Raw genomic sequence first — 10,536 nt, 5'->3', positions numbered from 1 at the left:
TGCGCATATATGGCCAGCGGCCAGCGTGGGGATGCTGACTTAGCTTGAAGCATAAATGGGTGATCTTATATCACGCTCACTTGAGTTATTTATTTATGCAATGCAACTAAGTGTTGCTGTGTACTTATAGGTACAGTGTACCCTCGATATATGCACATACTACACCGGATTCCTGACCTTCGACGAGGGAATGCCGGTCGCTAAAAAGACCGTGTTTGGGTGGATCGTGTCCGGTGCCTGCAGCTTGCGGTAGGATGGCTATGTTGCAACCCCAGTGATTGCAAGGGGGGCGGAATGTTCAAGTTACGGGGTTTGGACTGTCACCCGCTCTCCGCTCCCTCTTACGTTCTCCACTCCCTCTTACGCTCTCCCGCTCTTCACCACAGAGTCTCCGAGGAGTCTCCGCTGCGCTTGGGAGAACCCAACGCATTAGAATAAGCTTTAGTGTAAAACTAACCACGATCAATAAAACATACGCCCGGTCGCGCCCGCGCTAATTCTACAAGTCTTCGAGTGTTTTTTCGAGTGGTTTTTTTTTCAGCAAACTAGGAATTTTCCAGGACCAGCACCCCCCAACACCCCAATAAGAAACATTAAAGATTCCAAAATGTCACTACACTAAATACCGAAAAACTGTACGGATTGTTAGAAGTAAGATACAATTCAGGAATAATGAAATTCCTTTTTAAATACCAATATTAAAGCAAAAAGAAATTGTATTAATTAAAATTATTATTAACATTAAGATTATTTCATTATTTAACTACCGTTGCATTATTTAACTCCCTATGTAATTACTTAAGTCTATCAACAAAAGTCTTCAATTGAACAAATAAAAATAAACAAATCAGAAAAGCTATAATTCAAACCTATTCGAAAACATAAACAAAATTAAGTTAAACAAAATACATACCAAAATAAACTACAATAAATGTTAACTGTAAACATTATTACATTATCTGTAAATAAACTACCTATGTAATTACTTAAGTCTATCAACAAAAGTCTTCAATTGAACAAATAAAAATAAACAAATCAGAAAAGCTATAATTCAAACCTATTCGAAAACATAAACAAAATTAAGTTAAACAAAATACATACCAAAATAAACTACAATAAATGTTAACTGGAAGTTAAGTCTAACAGGGACAAGATATTAAGATATTATTAACAGTCCAAGTATTTTAGAAGTCAAAAATTTGATCTTCATCATGCTGCAAATACCCTATACCTGGACAATAAAGCACAATTTGCAGCATTAAAAACTCAAACTATGTTCAGATTGTTGAATATAAGCAATGCCCACATGTGCATATGTAATTTTGTATGAGAACATACATATATACACATGAACTGTATGTATGTATATATATTAGTAAATAAGGAGCCGCATGAAGCTGGCATTGTTATGTGTATCAGTTTCAGTTTCAAATAAAACTTCTTCGTGTTCGGACACGCGGATCAAGACTTTTTATTTCGCGTTTACTCTTTCAGCCTTTGCTCTCAATTCGCTGAGTTTGGGTGAAGATTAGGATCTTCCCATTATGGTTGTCAGTGTTCCACACTTGGAGCACCTTTTCAATAAACAATAGGTTATGGGCCCAGCGCCCTAGGAGCTGCCTAAAGGAGAAACGTGTAGTAAAACTCAGGAGTTAGATTTTGGAGTCTACTCAAGATTGCCGGAATGAGTAACCTGTATCAGATCGATAAGCTGGAGGATGGCTCCTATGAAACGTGGAGCATCCAGATGCGTTCAGTTTTGGTGCACGCATGTTTGTGGAAGGTGGTTTCAGGAGAGTCCGTGAAACCTGAGGTTGATACTGGAGGTGCTTGGCAATCCCAAGATGAAAAAGCATTGGCCACGATCATCTTGAGTGTGAAGTCTTCGCAACTTGGTTATGTAAAAGGGTGTCTCACTGCGGCTGAGGCATGGAAAGTTTTACAGGATGTCCACCAGCCGAAAGGGCCGTTACGAACGGTCATGCTGTATAAGAACGTTTGTTGGAAGGGCAGAGTATATCGTCACATATTAAAGAATTTAAGGAAATCTTTGATGCCCTTGATGCGGTGGAAATTGGTTTTTTTTTTTTTTTTTTTTTTTTCTGTTTCTGTTTTATTTATTTAAAATCTGTCCTAATGGACAATAATTAAATTTTATGTGGGGGAACATTGACATACGGGGAGTACTTAGAATGTACTTGGGTAGGGGTTACAAATTTACATTAATTTACATTACATTTACATTAATGTTGCGTGAGGTCAAGCGGGTGCGTTCTCTGCAGACGTCTTGTGGATTGGCTGTTGTCTAACAGATTGATGGCCAGGTGGTTGGGGTGATTCTCCAGTCTTCTGGCGTATCTCTCACTGAGTCGGTAGATCTCATCTTCCACCCAGGGAATTCCGAGCTCCTCGTGGATGGCATGTGGAAATTGGTATCACCGAGAAATTGCGCAGTGTTGTTTTGCAGTCGAGCCTTCCAGAGAGTTTCGAGAATTTTGTTGTCGCCATTGAGACGCGCGACGAGCTGCCGTCTTTCGATGCTCTATGTATAAAGCTGATCGAGGAAGACACGAGAAGGGAAGGAGCGGAGCAGCAGAGAGAAAAACAAACGGAGAGCGCAAATGCATTTACTGCAGTACATAAGCCACCGGCGCCGGCGAGAGAAGGTCGGCCGAGCGCAAAGAAGAGAAAAGACGTAGTTTGTTATAACTGTGGAGAGCGTGGGCATTTTAAAGCGAACTGTCGTCGCGAGAAAGTAAACAAAGAGAGCGCGACACAAAAACAATGCTGCTTGTTAAATGCGCTGGATGGTGGTGGTTTTGGTAAAACACAGTGGTGTCTCGATAGCGGGGCTACCAGTCACATGTGCTGTGACAGAAGTGTTTTTACTGAGTTTGAAGAGCACACTGAAAAAATTAGTCTTGCTGGAAATGGATTCCTCTAGCAAAGGGCATAGGAACAGTGAAGCTGAAGACTGATTTATGTACTCTGGTATTGAATAACGTACCCTTCGTTGAATAACGTACCCCAGATTTGAACGGCAACTTTATGTCAGTCAGCCATGCAGCTCAGTATAAATGTTTTGTCTATTTTGGACCACATTACGCTGACGTCATTCAGGAAGGCGAGCGAATACTGCGTGTAATGAGAGCTGGTAATGTGTATATGTTTCAAGGGAACCATAACAGTTGTTTTGCGGCCGTTGATGCTGATGGTTCACTATGGCATAAAAGGTATGGCCATTTGAATACAAGCAGCCTACAGGAGATGGTGAGGAAGAAGATGGTGTACGGTGTTGAAAAGGTCGTTTTCAAACCAGACGCAGTATGCAAGACGTGCATGCTGGCAAAAATCCATGTGCAACCATTTCCGAAGACAACGAGGAGCAGAGCTGAGGAGCTGTTGGATATGATCCATTCAGACCTGTGCGGGCCATTTAGAACACCGTCACTTGCTGGATTTTTGTATATTTCTTGCGGAAGAAGGACGAGGTCTTCACTAAGTTTGTCGAGTTTAAGAAACTGGTCGAGCGACAAACAGGTAGAAAGATAAAATGCAGTTTGAGTTCGTCAATAATGTTTTTACTGACTATTTAAAGGCACATGGGATCGCTAGACAGCTGACGGTTCCACACACTCCCCAACAAAATGGAGTTGCAGAACGAGCCAACCGCACGCTAGTAGGTGCATGTTGCTGCAATCGGAGTTGGGTGAGGCTCTATGGGCTGAGGCGATAAACACTGCGGTGTATCTGAGGAACCGATCAAGGAGCAGAGCATTACAAAGCAAAACTCCTATGGAGTGGACCGGAAAAATACCATAACAGCAGTGAGCCACTTGAGGGTTTTTGGTGCCATAGCAGTGTCATTGGACAAAAGAGTCCATAAAGGCAAATTCGAATCCAAAGGAAAGGAATATCGTATGATTGGATATTCAATAGCGGCTAAGGGGTACCGTCTGTTTGACAAAGAGAAGCGGTGTGTGATCGAGAAGCGAGATGTCCTTTTTGATGAGTCTGGTAGTTTGGTAAATCATGGAAATACCATTGAGTTCCAGTTTCCCGCAACTGCTGACCCGGAGCCGCAGAGTGATTCGAATGCACGGGAAGGTGACGATACAGAACCCGTGGGCAGCAGCGACGACTATGAGAGTGCAGCTGAGGCAGAAGAAGCTGAAGTACATGTGGGGCCTAGACGGCCAAAGATTGTTCGGTCGGGCAGACCAGGGCGCCCGAAGAAGCAATACAATGTACTTGGCGTGTTGATGGCTAGCGACGTCGAAATTCCCAAGTCCTATGAGGAGGCCATCAATTCGCAGTATTCTGCAAAGTGGGAAGAGGCAATGGGCCTGGAGTACAAGGCGCTACTTGCAAATGAGACATGGAAGCTGACTGATTTACCAAGAAATCGCCGGTGTGTGGCTTGCAAGTGGGTGTATTCCCTGAAACAAGACGTCTCTGGTAGAATTGAGCGATTCAAGGCACGACTAGTAGCAAAGGGGTGTTCGCAGAAGTTCGGAGTGGACTACTTCGAGACTTTTTCACCCGTATGCAGGCTCGAGAGTGTGGCGCTCATTTTGGCATTGGCAGCAGAGATGCAATTGTACTTGCATCACATGGACGTATTCACGGCGTACTTAAATAGCGAGCTAAAGGATACTGTGTACATGAAGCAGCCCCAAGGGTACACAGATGCTGCTAATCCCGACCAGGTGTTATTGCTGAGGAAGGCAATATACGGCTTGAAGCAGTCAGGCAGAGAGTGGAACTCCAAGCTCGACGGTGTTCTAAAAGACTTGGGATTTAAGGCCTATAATCATGAACCATGTCCTTATCAGCAAAGTGGTCAAGGTAATCTGATGCTCATCTTAGTATATGTTGATGATTTAATTCTAGCGTGCCAGTCAAGAGAAGATATGGAGGATCTGAAATCCAAGATTTCAGAGTCTTTCGAGTGCACGGACAAGGGTCCACTGCATTTGTTCTTAGGCATGGAGGTGCAACGAGATGGCGACCTTGGAGAAATCACTTTGGGCCATTCGCAATATATCAAGGAACTATTGCGGGCATATGGCAGCGAGAACTGTAGACCAGCGACGACACCTTCGGATGCAGGGCATCAAGTGGTGTGCTCGGGTGAGCAGTGCCAGAAGGTCGACGCAGGGCAGTATCAGTCTACAATTGGTGAGCTAATGTGGCTTGGGCTTACTACCAGACCAGACATACTACATTTGGTGGCGAAGTTGGCTCAGAGGAACCAGGACCCGCATTCTGAGCACATGGTGGCTGTGAAGCACATCCTTCGGTACTTGGCGTCAACTGTGGACGTCAAGCTGCATTATCAAAAGTGCGGTCAGGCATTTACCGGCTTTGTGGATGCAGATTGGGGAGGCTACCGTTTGGACCGAAAGTCATACACAGGGTATGTGTTTTTCCTGTCTGGCGGACCAGTATCATGGAGGTCCGAGAAGCAAGGAACCTTGCAAGGAATTTATAGCTTTACGAAGGCTAACAGTGGAGATCGGATGCGGTGATCTGAAGACCCCGACGGTTATGCATGGCGACGACCTGAGTGCGCAGCACTTAGCGAAGAACCCGGTTCATCACTCTAGGACGAAGCACATCGACATTCGATATCATTTCATTAGAGAAGTCATGAAAGAGGGTCACGTTGTGTTAGAGTAAAATTCTACGAATGAGTTATAGCAGACATTATGACAAAGAATCTTTCAAATGGAAAGCATAATGGGTTTATGAAATTTGTTTTAATTTTTGTAAACATGTTGGCATTGAGGAAGGCTGTTGAATATAAGCAATGCCCACATGTGCATATGTAATTTTGTATGAGAACATACATACATACACATGAACTGTATGTATGTATATATAAGTAAATAAGCAGCCGCATGAAGCTGGCATTTTTATGTGTATCAGTTTCAGTTTGAAATAAAACTTTTTCGTGTTCGGACACGCGGCTCAAGACTTTTTATTTCGCGTTTACTCTTTCAGCCTTTGCTCTCATTTCGCTGAGTTTGGGTGAAGATTAGGATCTTTCCATTATGGTTGTCAGTGTTCCACACTTGGATCACCTTTTCAATAAACAATACAGATTATCGTCGCCAGTGTACTAACACTTATACCTACAGATGTTCCAAACGTTCCAAATGTTCCACGCCAGTGATCCTCGTTCAAACCATACATTCGACACGGGCCTCACTCCGTGCTAGGGGGGTGGAGTTACCATAACAGCGACAACCTTGTCTTCATCACGAACTCATATCTACTCTGTGGATATCAACGAACGGAATCATAAGCACCGAAGAATATCAATAGTGACATACATAATCAAATCTAAAAACAGCTTTCTTCTCTACTTTGTGAGCATCAACTAACGGGATAAAAAGCTCTAGCGTGTAACCATAGAAGCATACATAATTGTTTTTCAATAAAGCTTTATCATTGTGAGTAGTACCATCTACTTGAACAGTCGATCGTTTACATAATCGCATAAATAAATCATCTATACAATTAAATATAAGGATACATATGTACATAGATAAGTGTATAGACGCCCATCGTAGCCTCCCACCGTGTCGACCTAAGGCAATTTGGTAACTAAGGCGCACTTCATAGCCTAAGAGGAATATTGTATTAGTTTTAAGAATCAGTCGAGTTTTAAAACTGATACGAGCTTCACGATAAAAATAAAAGGAGCTATGCTCCAGAAAAACATCTAAAGGATAACAGGATATAATATCCTTAATGTCTATCGATATCCCGCCCTCGCACTTATACTTGCTGAGTAACGGGTATCTGATAGTCGGGGAACTCGACTAAGCATTCACTCTTCATTTTCATATTTGTATTAGTCTATAGATTTGCAAAAAAATCGGTTCGCCACGCCCACTCTAACGCCCTAAAACCGTCCAAAACTGGCACGCCCAAATTTTTAAACAATTTTTCGATATTTTTAATAATTGTATTATTCTTGTAAATTTCTATCGATTCGCGAGAACGTAGACAATTGAAATTCTGCGAGTTTTTATTAAAAAGCGTATGCTTATACAATGGTAATCCATCGAGCACCGAATAACTATGAGAGACGGCCGACCGATCAAACAGCTCTACTTCACGAAGAAGGTAATGCAAGGAATCATAGACGAATATGTTGACGCCTTACTAGAACAGGAATGCACAGAGCATTTACACAGACTCCATAGTTCCACTTTAGCCCTGGTACGGAAAAAGACTGGCCAATGGCAGATGTGTGCGGACTATCGAGAGCTGAACGAGAAGTCAGTACCGGACGCGTACCCTCCCATCATCACCATAGAAGAACACATTGATAACCTTGATAACAATGATAAGTTGCTCGTTTGATGAGAGCAAGCCTGCGAATGAACCAGGAACAAGCGAAGCTGGCCTACCTGAGACACTTGATCAGCGACAAATCGGATTGGGTATCCCGAAGCTCATTTGTTAACTCGAGGACTTTGCCTAATTACCGAGACCGGACTAATTACCGAGAGTCCAACAGGAAGTATCGCGAGATGCACTTCCTCCGCAGGTGGAGCACCTAAAGATGCTCACACACGACAGCCACCAGTGCAAGTGTTTACAGGAGATCCGCGAAGAGCCACAGAAGTTCCCAGACATCATCATCGAACACGGAGAACTTTATCGACACCTCGGGCATCTCCCCAACGACCCAGATATTTCGTGAAAGCTGTGAGAGTTACAATCCAGTGCCCGAGGCAGGAAAGCTTTAAAAAACAACTGAGCAGTTTGGGGTATAAAATGAGAATGATCTCTTTATTACAAAAGTTGTATGATTTTCCCAAATGCGTCTTCGTCCGAGTTCGTATTAGCGATCTTCGTTGAACTTTCGGTCCGTTCTCAGTACCTTGTTGTTGGGTCGGTGTTGTCTCTCATTGCAGTACTGGATGGCCGGAGTATGTTAACTCTTCCCCCCCAGTCCGAAGAGAATGCCGAAGGGTAAATGGCCGGATCGGATGACATGAATTAAATATATGTTTAATAAAGTGTATTTTAGAGGTTAGTGAACATGTGACAACAGTAGGTAGTAACGATAGTTATCGATATGCGATGATCGATAATAATAGCAAAACGTGAGCGCAGGTAGAAGAGGAAGAAGGAGTTATAAGAAAAAGGACAAGCATAGAGGAGTCGAAGAAGAACAAAGCGAGTTGAAAGTTGTGTAGGAAAAAGATCAAGCGGAAAGTTGTCGTGTCCGGAGTAATCAAAAAGTGTTGGCAGGAGTCATCTTTTTATTAAATACCAAATATAATAAGCAAACTATTATAATATCAAAATATTACTAAGATAATCAACATTTGGGGCCTCAACCGATAAAACAATAAAAAGTTGACCCATTTGTAAAGTGCAGACAGTTGAACAGTTGTGGAATTACGTCAAAAGTGCCAAATATAAAGTTGTAAATAAGAAGTTGTGAAATTTCGCAAGTTGGTTGGCGTCGGTCGGAAATTTCTAAAAGCGTGCGAATACGAAAGCATGAGTGAGGAGGAGAGAAAGGGACAGAAGTCTGTGCAGACCAAAGAGATGCAAGCAGAGAGTAATAAAAGTCTACAACAAATAATTCAGCTGCTTACTCATAAGATTCAAGCTGATGAAATTACCCAGAAAGAGCCGGAATTTTGCAAAAATTGTAGCCGACTTCGATGGCATCAGCATCCCAATGGAGATTTGGCTTAAAAATTTTGAGCAGAATGCAGATGCATATGAGCTTATGGAAAAACAAAGATATGTGTAGGCACGAGGAAAAATGGTTAAAATGGCCAAGTTGTTTCTGGAGTCAGAGTTGGTGAGCACATATGAGCAATTTAAAAATTCCCAAATTGGCGACTTGAAGCGCGCGTCGAAAAGTGCCGATGTACATGCAAAGTTGACGCACAGGATGAAGAAGAGCGACGAAAGCATTCACGAATACATGCTAACAATGAAAAAAATTGCAGCGCTTGGACAAGTCGATGTTGCGTCTATTATCGCTTATATAGTTGACGGGCTCGATATTAAAAGCGAGTTCAAATTTGCATTGTACGGCAGCAAATCCTACAGCGAACTATTGCAAAAATATGTACGAGAGCAAGTGTGTTATCGAAAAACCGCAAATGCAATACAGTGGTGGCAGAAAAAATATAACTGATGAAAAAAGTATTCGTTGCTAAAACTGCGGCTCTAATGAACACATGAGAAAAGACTGCAAGGAAAAAACAAAATGTTTTAAATGTGCAGGCAGCGGTCATATATCTCCAAATTGCCTCTTTACAAAGGCGTTAGCGCGGCCGGAATGCGCCGAATCAAAAGAGGTAAGTATGTACAATATTGTTGAGACTGGTAGTAACATATGTGCTTCTCCACAGTACAAGCCGATGATCGAGTCAATGATAGCAGAGTACAAGCCAGCCGAAAACGTCGCTGAATGTCCGGTGTCGATGAAGATGCTAAGCCGTCACTCAGCTGTGGAATCTGAGTCGATCAGAAAACAAGTTGACGCCTGGTTGCAGGATGGCATTGTGCGCAAATCTTCATCGAACTTTGCCAGTCGAGTCGTCGTAGTGAAGAAGCTGAAGCACAAGTCAATGACGCGCTGCGCGACGCCGAGGAAGCAAAGGCCGCCAAGGAGGAACTACAGGCGTTGAGCAAGGAAGCCGAGCGCAAGGTCAAGGCCCTGGAGGGAAATGTAGTACAGCTGACTGAAGATCTGGCCAGCTCAGAAAGGGCGCGACGTGCTCCTGAAACGGAGCGTGACGAATTGGCCGAAGAAATTGCCAACAATGCCAGCAAGGGCTCCTTAATGATCGACGAGAAGCGCCGATTGGAAGCCCACATTGCCACTCTTGAGGAGGAGTTGGAGGAGGAAGAGTCCAACTCTGAGGTGGTGCTTGATTGCATCCGCAAGGCGCAGCTGCAGATTGAGCAGCTGACCACTGAGTTGGCGAACGAAAAATCGAACTCCCAGAAGAACGAAAACGGGCGCGCTGTGCTCGAACGCCAAAACAATTAGCTGAAGGCTAAGCTTGCCGAAATCGAGACAGCACAGCGCACTAAAGGCGACAATCGCCACGCTAGAGGCCAAGATCGCCAACCTAGAAGAGCAGCTGGAGAATCAGGGCAAGGAGAGGCTGTTGCAGCAAAAGGCCAATCGGAAGATGGACACGAAGGTTAAGGAACACATACTGAAGGCTCAAGATATTTATAAAAAACTAACTAGCAGTTTTCTCGGGCCATATGAAGTAACTAAGGTAAAAAGAAACGGCCGATACGATGTACGGAAAGCAGCTCAGGTGAAAGGCTCTACAATAACTGCAACATGTTCAGAAAATATGAAGCTATGGAAGTACGCATCTACAAATGAAGATCTATAGTCATACTTCTTCACAATATAATATAGATTTACACACTACTTCTTTTCAGCAATCTTCAAGCAATGCTCCAGTCGAATGGTTGCATTCCACACTGACCGAAATCTATAGAATCATTATAGAATCACATACTGAA

General features: G+C 43.2%; 1 pseudogene; it reads left to right on the top strand.

Moving 5' to 3' along the window:
* Positions 1-7,394: 7,394 nt before the first annotated feature.
* On the top strand, positions 7,395-10,229 carry LOC117145022 (annotated as a pseudogene).
* The last annotated feature ends 307 nt before the right edge of the window (positions 10,230-10,536 follow it).

Source organism: Drosophila mauritiana, chromosome 3R (assembly GCF_004382145.1).
Source record: "Drosophila mauritiana strain mau12 chromosome 3R, ASM438214v1, whole genome shotgun sequence".
Taxonomy (NCBI): Eukaryota; Metazoa; Arthropoda; class Insecta; order Diptera; family Drosophilidae; genus Drosophila; species Drosophila mauritiana.
Note: the sequence above shows the minus strand (reverse complement) of the source record. Positions and strands in the feature narration are given on the sequence as shown.